Source organism: Arvicanthis niloticus, chromosome X (assembly GCF_011762505.2).
Source record: "Arvicanthis niloticus isolate mArvNil1 chromosome X, mArvNil1.pat.X, whole genome shotgun sequence".
Classification (NCBI taxonomy): Eukaryota; Metazoa; Chordata; class Mammalia; order Rodentia; family Muridae; genus Arvicanthis; species Arvicanthis niloticus.
In genome coordinates, this window is record NC_047679.1 from 48,338,242 (window position 1) to 48,352,337 (window position 14,096).

Sequence of the window (14,096 nt, forward strand, 5' to 3'; positions counted from 1 at the left end):
GAATTCCATCCATTTCCCCTGTTACATGATTTCCTAATAAACAAAGCTTCCAATCTAACCTTCCTAACAGTATGCTATACAATGATTAATGTCCCCTTCTACACTAGACAGTATTCTGCATAAGTACCTGTCACTATTTAAAATCACAACAAGTATGCATCAATAAAATGAACAAAACTGGAGTTGGAGAGATGGCTCAGTGGTTAAGAGCACCTCCTGGGGGTGGAGAGATGGCTCAGCAGTTAAGAACACTGATTGCTCTTCCTGAGGTACTGAGTTCAATTCCCAGCAACCAAATGGTGGTTCACAAACATCTGTAATGGGATCTGATGTCCTCTTCTGTTGTGTCTGAGGATAATGATGGTATACTCACATACATAAAAAATGAAATCTTTAAAAATATTTTTTTTTTAAAAAAAAGAGCACTTTCTGATTTTCCAGAGGACCCAATTTCAATTCCCACTACCCACATCAGAGGGCCCACAAACACCTGTAACTCCAGCTCCAGAGGATTAGGTGTCCTCTACTGTCCTCTATGGGTATCAGCACACACATTTTGATAGTCTACAAAAATTATTGTCTCTTTTATTGGTAACTATTCTCACTTTGGTTCACTTCACCATGAATTGTGTTTGTGCTTTGAAGAGAAAATAGCCCACATTAGTTGCAATAATGAGAAATATGGGCCAATTTGAAAACTGATTCTTTGAAGAATTTGAAGTCTGATTCTTTGCAATAGTTTTTGGTTCAAGATAAGACATTGTTATGGGGTGCCCACCAGAGAAGACCATATAGACACAGTCTATCTAGCCAGTTGGGTTTTTGTACTGTTTTGTTTTGCTTTTGTTTTTTTTTTTTTTTTTTTCTTTTCAAAACCCAGTTTCTCTGTGTAGCGCTGGCTGTCCTGGAACTCACTCATAGACCAGGCTGGCTTTGAACCTAGAGATCCACATGCCCCTGCCTCTCAAGTGCTGGGACTAAAGGTGTGGGTCATCACACCTAGATAGTGTAAGGGGTTTTTAAAGGCAAAACTACATCCTAGTTTCTTTATTAGCAGCTGTGGGGGTGGAGGTCTATGCAAGCAAGCAGATTAACAAAAGCTAAGCAGTTAGCTGGGGGGCTCTGTACAAGCAGGTAGTTTAACAGAAGCTTAGACAAGCAGTTAGCTAGATGGGGTGAGGGTTTTGCACAAGCAAGTTGTTTAACAGAAGCTAAGACAAGTTAGCTGGGACGTCTCTACCTCAGGTTGGGTAATTTTCCTTGAGGCTTCCCATCAAGGAGATCAAATTCTAGTTAAACTAAAATGCCCTCAACAAGAATAGAAGGTGGGATTTCTTCTTTGTTCTAGCCTAATGTCAGATTACTGCCTGAAGCCTACTTCCTTTTCCTTGGCCAATGTCATATTCCTGCCAAGCAGCCCAGTTCCTTGTTCTTAGCCCATGTCAGATTCTTGCCAAGCAGCCCCAAAGGCTCCCCCAACTCTCCCCCTTTTTTTATCTCATTAACAAGACTGAGCCTGTCTTAGGTCATTCTGACAAGAATGCCTTCCTTATCCATCATGGAATATGCATTATCCAAAGCAATGCACTTCTGTCTTAGGTTGGTAAGGCTCTGTGCAGAATTTTACCCGTGCTTGGCTTGCCAGCCTGTTAAATTTAATAACTCTGTCTGGGGGCCAAAGAAGTAATTTCAGGTAGAAATGTAAATCTTAGGCTAGAACAAATAAGTAATTTCAGGCAGGAATTTAAATATTAGGCTAGAACAAAGAAGTAATTTCTGATAGGAATCTAAATTTTAGGCTAGAACAAGGAAGTAGGCTTCAGACATGAAAATGACTTTGGGCTAGGACATGGAAGTAAGCTCAGATATTTTGGTCATCCTGATATGCCCTTAGAAACAGTGATTATGGGCGTGTTCACATAATTGGGTTTAACACCTTGTTTGTTTGTTGACCATTTGTGTTTATTTTCTTGCTTGTTCCTTGACTATTTGTATCTATTGTATTGCTAGTTCCTCAACCTAGAACTGACCTTAATATATACATGTAATTAAAATGGTATAAAAGCAAAAGGGAGGAGAGGGATGGGATAAGGGGTTTTAGGGAGGGGAAATGGGGAAAGGGGATGACATCTGAAATGTAAATAAATAAAATATCCAATAAAAAAGAATAGAAAGTGGAGAAACCTCTGTATCCCTTGCCCTGTCACAAAACCTAATAAAAGTCAAGACAATGGGAAAGGAGGAAGTATATTCCAAAGCCTTGTAGCTTCTGAAACAGCTCTCTTAACTTCCACTTTTCCTCTTTCTACCTTCTCCTCATATCTGAGTACCAACAAAGAGGCAATTAGTATCAGTTTGCAACCACCTTGAGACTAGAAGGAAGCTGACATTCCAGAAACTAGAACAGAAACAGGAAGAAAAAAATGTCTGAAATGATGATGTGAGGCTACTATCAAATCAACTCCCATGCCTTCTCTGAACTTTCAGCTAAAAAGGCCAGTCCATTTCCTTTATGATTTCCACTTCATCCCCTTAAAAAAATCTCCAATTTGTGTTGTCCATATACTCACTGGACCACGTCCAACTCCCAGTGGCCAGCTCCCCCTAAATAAAACCGGAGGGGCTGGAGAGAGGACTCGGCAGTTAAGAACGCCAGCTGCTCTTCCAGAGGACTTCCAATTCCCAGCACCCACATAACAGCTCACAATTGTCTGTAACTCCAGTTCCAGGGAATCCAATGCCCTCATACAGAAATACGCAGGCAAAACATCAATTGCACATAAATAATTTTTTTCAGGGTGGTAGTTGTGCATGCCTCTAATCCCAGTGCTCAGGTGGCAGAGGCAGGCAGATCTTTGAGTTTGAGGCCAGCCTGATTTACAAAGTGAGTTCCAGGATAGCCAGGACTACACAGAGAAACCCTGTCTCAAAACAAAACAGAAAGAATGAAAGAACAAAAGCTAAAAGAAAGAAAGGAAGGAAGAAAGAAAGAGAGAAGAAAGAAAGAGAAAGAAAAAATGAAAACCAAGTCCTTTTTCACCTCTCCCACCCCACCAGAAGCCATCAGTTGTGGAGAACTACACTTCAGCATCCTTATCACAGTTTTTAAGAGTTCTCTTTGATGGCTTCCATTTTGGGCTGTTAACTTTTGGGGGAGAGTGGGGTTGAGGTGGTGGTAGAGGTTGTCACAGAAGTCTTCTCTATCCCTACTTTGCACATGGGAATTTAAATCAGGTTTAATTTGATTGAAAATAAAATACTATAATTCTTCTTGTGCCCAAGCTATAGAACAAAATAATATCCTGTAATATCCGCAAAAAGAAAAACTATAAGAGAAGGGGCTGGAGAGATGGCTCAGCATTTAGGAACACTGGCTGGTCTTGCAGTGGACCCTGGTTCCACTCCTAGCAACCACATGAGGGCTCATAACCACCTATAACCCCCATTCCAGAGGATCCTACACCCTCTTCCAGCCTCCACGCAAGCAAAACACTCATACAACAAAACAATAAAGAAATATTTTTAAAAACAATAAGAGAGATTGGTTAAATAAATCATAACACATACACTCAATGAAGAGTTATCTTGTCATTTAAGATTCATTGTATGGGCTGGAGAGATGGCTTCATAGTTAAGAGTGCATACTAATATTGTAGAGGACTGGAGTTTGGTTCCCAGCACCTATGTTAGCTGGCTCACAACCATCTGTAACTCCAGCTCAGGGGATCCTACACCCTCTTCTGGCCTCCATGGACACCTCATTCACACACAGAGACACTCACAGTATACATATACACATAATTTTTTAAAAATAACTTAACTATTCGCTGTATAAAATGCAACCATTTTAAAGGCAGGAAAAGCAAGATACAAAATTATGCATTAATTTCCATTTAAGCTCATCTATGAAGAAAGCACATAAGCTTTTTATAGAATAAGGTATACAAAGATACAGAGCAAAAGGGCTACAAGTCCTCAACTTTCTTGAGCCTCTGTGTTTTCTTACCTATAAATGGGTGTTTCTGTCACCTACTACTTGAACAATTTGGCATTTCTTACACTGGCAACCACCTAATGATATCTCTATCCACCTAATTTTGTTAGGTACTGCCACCACTCCTATCCCTGACTAATAAGGCCATTGAAATTGAACTTTAGACAGGGCAATACCTTTAATCCCAGCACTTGGGAGGCAGGGGCAGACAGATCTCTGAGTTTGAGGCCAGCCTGGTCTATAGAGCAAGTAGGACAGCCAAGGCTACATAGAAAACTCTGCCTCAAACAAACAAAACCACAAAAAGAAAAAGAAAAAAGAAGGAAGGAGGGAAAGAAAGAGAAAGAGAGAAAGAGAGAAAGAGAGAAAGAGAGAGAGAAAGAAAGAAAGAAAGAAAGAAAGAAAGAAAGAAAGAAAGAAAGAAACTGAACTTGACCTAGATGAATTTCCAAGTCTCTCTGATTTCCATCAAGGAGGGTTAAGTAGATACCAGGAAGGTCTCAATAGACTGGAGACTTATTGTCCCTCTCAGTTCTTTTCCCCATTCTAAGCCTTTCACTTACTCTAATTTTCTGGATATTTGAAATTTTTAAAGAAAAGAAAGTCATCATACACACAGACACACATAAACACACACACACACACACACACAAAATAAATCTGGTAATTCGTATTGTAGAATAATCGGTCCTTTGTATTGTGAAACAACTATATATTAATGATATTAATAGAACAGGACAAGGGCTGAGTCATTCCCAGTTTGACATGGGCTATAAAATAGACCATAAAGGGCCAGATTTCAAAATGTAAGGAGATTCAGTGTCATTAGGAATGCCACAACTGCTCTGCCCAATACAAGACTGCCACCCACAAGGGGGTACTCAGGCTTTGAAATGAGGCTGGTCAAAAATGAGAAGTGTTATATGTGTAACTGTCACACTGATTCCAAAGACTTAGTATGAAAAAGAATGAAAACAGTAAGACACTTCTTGTTAACTTTTATGTCACCTGTATGTGGAAATGATAAATTTTTGGATATGTTAGTTATATTAAGCAAATATGTGATTAAACTGATTTCACCTGTTTCTTTTACACTTTTAAGTGTGGGGCCTCTAGAAAATGTCAAATTATATCTGTGACTCACATTAGGACCCACATTAGGTTTCTATAGGACAGTGCTACACTAAATGTACCAAAACGTACCACCTGTTATTCTATGAAACAGGAAGGTAACTGGCAATGCACTGGACTTCTTTGTGCTGAAGATGTGTTAGGTATGCTTTTAATCCTTACACTAACCTTGCCAATAAATTCAACACTGGATTGTTGTTCAAGGTCTCATTCAGTTGCCAAGGCGTGTCCGTGTGCCATGAATGAGCTGAAGACTTATGTATGGAGGGAAGAGGATGACAAACCAAGTAGAAAAAGAGAGAGTGGACATGTTCTATAGAATTCCAATGTCTTCGCACAGATGGGCCTCATGGGAAAATTATACCTCCAGAGCCTTCATCCTTGATGCTGAGTTTACAAGCACTGGACTCATGACAAGTGACACAGTTTTACTTTTTTTTTTATTGAATGTACCTTAGGATTTCAGAGTAAGCACTGGGGAAAACGCTTACTCTCCCCATTCATGAAAGATTCCTGAGCTAGGCACCAAGATGTACATCTGTAATTCCTGTACTTGGGAGGTGGAGGTAGGCGGACTAAGAATTCGTGGCTATCCTCAGATATGTAACAAGTTCAAGGCTAAACCCAGCTATAAAATCCTATTTTTAAAAAATAAGAAGGAAGAAGAATAAGAGGATACAAAGATAGCTTTTGGTATTGGTTTTGGTTTTTTGAAACAGGGTTTCTCTGTGTAGCCCTGGCTGTCCTGGAACTTGCTCTGTAGACCAAACTGGCCTAGAACTTAAAAATCTGCCTGTCTCTGCCTCCCAAGGGCTAGGATTAAAGCTGTGCACTGCCAACACCTGGCCAAAGATAGTTATTGTCTGAGTTTTTCATGTGGCAGAAAGGAATGTTTACTCAACTACCTTTTCATTTCCTTTTTCCTCAAAGGATGACTTGATGGGTTTAGATGTGCAAGTCAGGACTTGGAATTTTAGACAGAATTTGGAGCCTCACAGAGGAATCATGGAAGGGGGTAAAAGAAGAAATCAGAGGGCTAGGCTTTAAGAATGGTTCAGTAGAAGACAGAGCCAGGCAGTACAGAAGCCTACAAGCATATCACACTGTGTGTGCTTTGTATTGTATACTTTGAGATTTGGGAAGAGAGGGAACAGGCAAATGAGTGAAGTTAGGGTGGAATACTTTTACCTTAGTCCATCAAGGACATCAAGGACCCCTAGCTAACATTTTGATGATATATAGTACTGAATTGTTAATGAAAGCCATTATTTGTCTTTTTTTCCATGTGTACATGTGTGTGTGTGTGTGTGTGCACATGTGGAGACCAGAGGTTGTCATCAGTCTTCTATGATCCATGTCTACTTTGTATAGTAGGCAGAATCTCTCACTTGAACTCAGAGCTCACCAATTTGATACAACTAGTCAGTCCTTGTGTCTACTTTCTAAGCTTTAGCTTTACAGGCAGGCCACCATATCCACCCAACATTTATATGGGTGCTAGGAGTCTGAACTATGGGACCTCACGCTTGCATGGCAAACACTATATACTCACTGAGCCATGTTGCCAGCACTGAGCTTCAATTTTAAATACTTAATACTGGCTCTTTAGTTTGCTTGGAGTTCCATGTGTCAAGATGAAAGGTGTCATCATTGGGATCTGAGATAGGAGAAAGTGCCTTAGCTTTCCCCGAAGCAGGTTGCTATAGGTTTAGATAAGTGATCTCTATAAGCCCACATAGTAAAGATCACTCCCAGTCTGTAGCATTATTGGGGTGTGGTGAAACCTTTCAAAAGTAAGGTCTAGGGAGAGGGTTTAGGTAACAAGTGGGTGAGTCCTCACAGGTGATTGAAAGATACTAGTCTTTTCCTTTCTTTACTTCACTCTTAGCTATGGGCGAGGTCTCCTTCACACACATCACAACTATGATGTACTGCTTCACCACAGGCCCACAAGCAACAGGCCAACTGATCATAGATTGACCACTCCATAATTGTGAGCCTAAATAATCTTTTCCTGAGCTAGGGGTACAGCTCAGTGGTAAATGTCCTCTTAGCAGACACAGTGCTCTGGCTTTAAACCTGCCTCCCCCATGCTACAAGCCTTCCTTCTTTTATTCTTTTATCATTTTTACAGGGTGGGGAATTGAACCCAGAGCCCTTTACTCCACCACAGATCTATATCCCCAGAAAACCTTTCTCTTTTTCGGTTATTAGTTCAGCTAATTTGTTGCAGTAAGAGAAAACTGATAAACCCTCTGTAAGATTTGCTTAAGAGATAATGGTCAAACACACTGCTTGCAGAGTAGGAGGGCAGCCAATCAATGGCTTATATTTATATAAGCTGCCATAGGTAACTGGAACCTTATTCTTTTGGATAACTTGGAATATCATATCCCACCTGAGAGGCCAGGTCCTTAAAGAGGAAGGCAATTCCCAAGTATTTCTGGCCTGTTGGGTCATTGCCCTGAATTTTCCCCTTTCTTTAAATTTTATGCAATACACTTTTGTAACACGAATATATATGATTATGTAATTTGATTTCAAATAATTGGACTTGATAAATGAAGGCCGTGGTATGGGCAACTACTCCAGGAAGTTGAGACGGGAAGATTACACATCTGAACCCTGCTCAGCCTACAGAATGAGTTTGATGCCAGCCTGAGCAACTTCGTGAAACCTTGTCACAAAATAACAAATCTTAAAAGGGTGCTTGCCTTTAATTGCACCATTAGAAAGGCAGAGGCAGGCAGATTTCTGTGAATTCAAGGTCAGCTTGGCCTATGTAGCAAGTCCCATGTCAGCTGAGGCTACATAATCAGACCCTGTCTCAAAGAACAAAACCAAAGAAACAAAATGACTAGAGATATGGCTCAGTAGTAGAGCTCTTTCCTAGCATGTACAAGGTTCTAGGTTCAATCTCTAGTACTGCCATGCATACAAAGGAGCACTGTCAGGAGACTTTTGAAACTAGCTTTTGCACTCAGCATGACAAAGGGACATGTCACGTTACCTGTGTAGATACAGGCTCATTTAGTTTGTTTCTAGCTTAGCTCTTTCTCCTATTTTCCCTTTTCTCCCTCTCTCTTTCTCTTCATTTCTTTCTTCCTTCCATCCTTTTTGTAATCTATCCATCTTCTATCCTTTTACTACTACAAATAGTAGACAGTGGTACCATGAATATTGTTTCTAAAGAAATGGAATGGGTAGATCAAAAGATATGAAAATGTTTAGATCTACAAATTTATGAAATTACCTTCTTCTGAGATCAATATGAGATTTCTGTTTGTATCCTATTTGTCAAGCCTTGATATTGTCAGGTTGCTTTGTCAAATACTTTTAATTTTTTTGGTTAGAGGTTGGTTTCATGGGTACTTATCCGTAATTTATCTTATTCTGAGATGGGGTCTCACTGTGTAGTCCTGGCTGGCATAGAACTCACTATACAGACTAGGTTGGATCTCATAAGGATCTGTATGCCTCTGCCTCTCCAGTGCTAGGATTAAAACCACACCTGGTTACATTAATTTATTTTAAAAGCAGGCACTGGAGAGATGGCTTGGCAGTTAAGAGTACTTGATGTTCTTACAGGGAACCAGAATTTGGTTCCGCTATTGCCTCATTTCCCAATTAATACTGCCGTGGCATAATGATGATCCAGGTTTATAAATGCATACTGATCAAGTTTCAAAAACATCACAGCCCAATGAAGATGCAGACTTGTTAATGTAATATTTTAAAATGGCAGCACCCGATCTGTCTTGAGTTATGGTGCTGCCGTGTTCCTGACTTGGCTAGGCCTTCAGCAGTGTGTTCTCACTGCTGCCGCGGCTCAGGCCACTGGCTCAGGCAAGCCAGAAGCACCGGCCCTGCACCCACAAGACGCCAGCGTGGGAGATGGCTCTGCCAATCTTCCACACTGTCTCCACAATGCTTGTCTGAGCCCAGATCATCCCATCATCCACGTGGTACCCGGTAGAAATGAGACTCTAATGTTTAAAGATTATCCATTTAAATATATTTTATATCCATATAAATATATTTATATATTTGGTAATGCTCAAATAACAAGAAGCCAACAAAATTAGAGGTGTTTCCCAATATCTAACCTTATGATACAAGTTGTTACCCAGGACTGCTCTCAAAACATGTGTGGTCTTCCCTTCTGTGGTTCCTACATCTCTGTCCCTCCTGTCTCCTCCTGTTCCTCTCCTCTTCCTCTCCTTATTCTTCCCACATTAGTTCCTCCCAAATTACCAAGTTTATGGTAAATGTTTCAAGGAAAATATCCCACTACAAAGACTCACTCATTCTACAAACCATGTGAACTTTAGGTGTTGTTCCACAAGCATTACCTACTATATATACGCTCTCACTTGCCTAAAACTCACCAAATAGGCTAGGTTAACTGATCAGCAATCTCCAGAGACCCACCTGTTTCCACCTCCCCAGTGCTGGGATTCCAAGTGTGCATCACCATAACAGTCTCTGATATGTGGGTTCTGAGGGATCAAACTCAGGCCCTCATGCCCACAAGGCAAGTGCTTTACTGCCTGAGCTGTCTCCCCAGCCCTCATTCTATAGACGATTCTGAGCTGGACAGTATGTATTTTCTTTGTAGCATTTCATTCTCCAGAGATTAGGTCCTGGTCTCTACCTGATTTGTATCATCCTACTGAGCCATCCAATTGCTTCTGATAATTTCCCTTCCCACTGCTCAAAAAGAGACATCTTTTCAGTGCTCTGTTGCCACAAACCTTGTTTCTTTTCTACCAGTGACTCTGGGTGCAACTGTCAGCCACAACAGAAAGAAGTCAGGTTGATAATTTTGGTTGGATGGGCCTTTGGCCATGCCATAGGCCACTGGTGAGCCCCACTGGTGAGTAGGACCAGCCATAGATACACATAATCCATACATGGTCATCCTACAAGGCTAGGCAGTTTTACCATTTACAGTTGCTGTGGCAACAGATGGGTTATCTAACTTCTCTGAGCCTTGACTTTCTCATCTGGAAATGGTATATTGGAAAAATAAATCCTTTATTATGAGCTTAGTGTCAGCTGTCAGCCAGATTTCATATCCAAGCAGAAAACCATAGTGTAGACAAACATCTGACCTTGATGTGCCCTTCCAGATCTGCTACCCTGGCTCTGAGTTTGGGACAATTCCTCCATCTTTCCTCACTTGTAAAGTGAGAAGGTTGAACTTCAGCTGACCTCTGAAGAGGAGGCCGTGGGTCTATTAGCAGGGCATTGACTGCAATAATAAATTATTTACTGATGCCAGTGGTGTCGTCACCTGAGGCTATTGTTCCTTAGGCAATAACTTATTCAACAGATCCAGAGGGAAGAGTTAGGCAATGTCCAAGAGGATTAGAAGTTATTTTATTTTATTTGAGGGACTAATTTCCAAACACAAAGGAGAAAGAAAATAGTGAGAAGATGAAATACCTGCTCCAAAATGCACAAATAAAGGCTATGTTTATTCCAAGCTGAGTCTGGAACTCTGATATTACTCTGCAATTCCTCCAGTTCTTTTTCACTGACACAAAGCAGTCTTGTGTTCTGTTTCTCCTTGCATAGTCTGTTGTTCAGACCCTTTCTTCCTTTCTTCTGAGAACTTCTGTTGTCACCGGTTCCAGTGAGAAAGTCACTTTAGTAAGTTTTGTTTGGCATCACAATCCAAACTGAACCTGCTCCCATTCTTATGCTATGTTTCTAGCACAGAAAAGTTTCACTCCTGTATTTCCCATCTAAGGTTTGGACCAAGCACAAGCTGAATTTCAGTGAAAAAGAAAAGCAACACTGTCTATTTCCCTTAACCTTTAACCCAGGACTTTCCTGACAGCCTTCTTGGCTTCTCACAGGTAGGAGGCTTACCTTTATTACACTTCTCTATGAACTTGTCTGCCTAACATCCTATTGTCCTTTGTCTGCACAGGTGTGGCCATATTCCCAGTGAATAGCCGAGGTACTTTCCCTGCTCAAGAAATAGGTTCAGGAAAAATTTTTATTACCGCAGACTCCCTGGAGACACAGTCTCTCCACCAATACCAAGAGAATGAGAAGAGGACAGCAAAAGAGCACGTAAGTTCACAATACAGCTTAGAATAACCAAGACCTGGCAGGCATGACAAGAGAGAAGTAGAGATATTAGAAAAACCAGTGATGGTCTGGAAAATACAAGTATATAGGGAGGCATGGAGCTGTGGTCTGAACGTTTGTGCCTTTACCCCAGTACATATGCTGAAGTCTCTGCCTGCAATGTAATGCAGAATCCGAATTCTCATTGTAATTAGTGCTCATGCAAAAGAGACTCTAGACAACTACTATTTCACTTTCACCATGAGTGAACCCAGCTCTGTCTGTGAAACCCAACTCTCTCTGTGAAAAACCAGGGCCTCCTCAAACACCAGATCTGCTGGCACCTTAATCTTGGAGGTAGAGGAATTTTAATCCAGCAACATGGCAAACCTGGAAAGGGATCACATCCAATGATCTAGGTCTGTGTGGTCCTGCTGGAATATAGACAAACCCTTAGTAAAAGATCTCTAATTGCCCTAGATGAAATACAAACACGCCTTTAGTACACACCTTTAATCCCAAACAATGACGTCTAATTGAGGGGCAGACAAAGTGATGAGTCAGAAAGATTTGACAAAATGAGTCAGAGATAGGATACGTCCAACTGTCACAAGAAGAGACAGGAAAGAAAGGCTACTTAAGAGCAGTGCAGGGAGAGAGGGGGAGTTGAGTTCAGTTGAGTTCATGCAATTCAGTTCAGTTCATGCAGTCAGTGGGGTCAGAGCAGTTTGGTTTGTAGGGTTCAGAGGCAGTCTTTCTAAGCAGGGCAATTCAGTCAAAGGCCTAGAGGGAAGCCAGATTAAACCAGTCAGGTTGGAGAGAAATTTGAGCCTAAACAGCTGAGTTGAACCAGTCAGCCAGAGTTCAGAAAGAGCTAGAAAAAGTGAGCTTATTCAATAGTGTCAGAGACTGAAACATTCTAGACCTAGGTTAGCAGACAGAGGATGGAAGCTGAAGCCCTTGAGGTTCTTGCTTGAAGAAGATTAGATTTTTCAGAGGCTAGAAGCTTCCTAAGCTAGGTCTAGGGATAGTTAGAATAGAGAAAGAAATGCTCTGGGTTCAACCAGCTCTCATCACTCATCTAAGGAAATAAAAGCCACATTTACATTGGGCTTGTAACCTCCAATACCTTTAAGAAGTAAATGTCTGTGGTTTATAAGCCATGCAGTCAATAGTATTCTTTCACTGTAGCCCAAATGGAAAGAGAGAGAGAGAGAGAGAGAGAGAGAGAGAGAGAGAGAGAGAGAGAGAGAGAGAGAATGCTCTTGATGGAGTTAGCACACATGTGCATCCTTTCCCCTTTTCCCAGTTGTGCTGCTTTTCCTGTAGACATTGTCTTAGTTAGGATTTCCATTGCTGTGAAGAGACACCATGACCAAGGCAACTCTTATAAATGACATTTTATTATATATATATATATATTTTTTTTTTTTGGTTTTTTGAGACAGGGTTTCTCTGTGTAGCCCTGGCTGTCCTGGAACTCACTCTGTAGACCAGGCTGGCCTCGCACTCAGAAATCCGCCAGCCTCTGCCTCTCAAGTGCTGGGACTAAAGGCGTACGCCACCACTGCCTGGCAAATGACAATATTTAATTGGGGCTGCCTTACAGGTTCAAAGGTTCCGTTCATTATCATCAAAGCAGGAAGCATGGACGGGTCCAGGCAGACATGGTGCTGGAAGAGTTCTGCATCTTAATCAGAAGGCAGCCAGGATGAGACTGTCTTCTGTAGGCAGTTAGGAGGAGGCTCTCTACTCTGGACAGAGTCCACCCCCATATTGACACGCTTCCTCTAACAAAGGCACACCTCCTCTGATAAGGCCACATCTAATAGTGACAGTTACCATGGGCCAAGCATATTCAAACCACCACAGACACCATTCTCACTAATGTCTGCCAGGTACACTGAAGGTGATTGTTTTGCTCCTATTGTACTTACTTTTCCCAATGCTGGGACAATACCTGACAAAATCAACATAAGGTAAGAAAGGGTTGTTTTGACTCAATCTGAAGCAATGGTTCTCAAGTTATGGATTGCAACCCTTTTGGGGTTGAATGCCCCCTTTTCACAGGGGCCACCTAAGACCATCAGAAAACAGATATTTGCATTATGATTCATAACAATAGCAAAATTGCAGTTATGAAGTAACAATGAAAATAATTTCATGGTTGGGGTTAACCACAACTTGAGAAACTGAATTAAGGGTCACAGATTAGGAAGATTGAAAACTACTGGTCTGAGGGGATACAATCAACCCAATATGGATGAAATTTAACACAGCTAGTCATATGCTCCCACAGCTAAGAAGAAAGGGTAGATGAATAACCTGTAGCTTCTGGCCTTAGCCTGGTCTCTTTTCATGACTGCTGCTCTTCTACTGCTTCTGAAAGTGTCTTAGAGCTCGATCCTTGGCCCCTTTCTTTCTTGTTTCTCTCTAGTAGACCATCTCTACTATTCCCCTGACTCTGTTTTGCCATTTGCTGATTCATATACTTCCATATGCCTCTGGCCACTTCCATGCCAATACTTCAGTGATTCCCTCAAGCTGCACATGGCCAAAATTGTGCTATTGTGCTCCTACTTACGTCCTTCTCTTGCAGGATGGCTCCGTTCCTAAGAACTGTGGCTCCACTGACCAGGCACATAAAATAAGAACCAACAAGTTACTTCTGGAACCTCACTCATCACTTTCTTTCATTCTATCTACCATCAAACCTCCCAATTCTATGTCCTGTCCTTCTCCTCTGCTTCTCCTCATTCCAAGTGTCATTATCCTGCTCATGGCTCCAATTCTTCTCATCTGTTTTTTTCCACCTGCAGCCTTTGGCTGTGATCTTCATTCTGTCAGAAATGTAAATACTCTTCCCCTTCAATCACAAAATCAGTAAGCC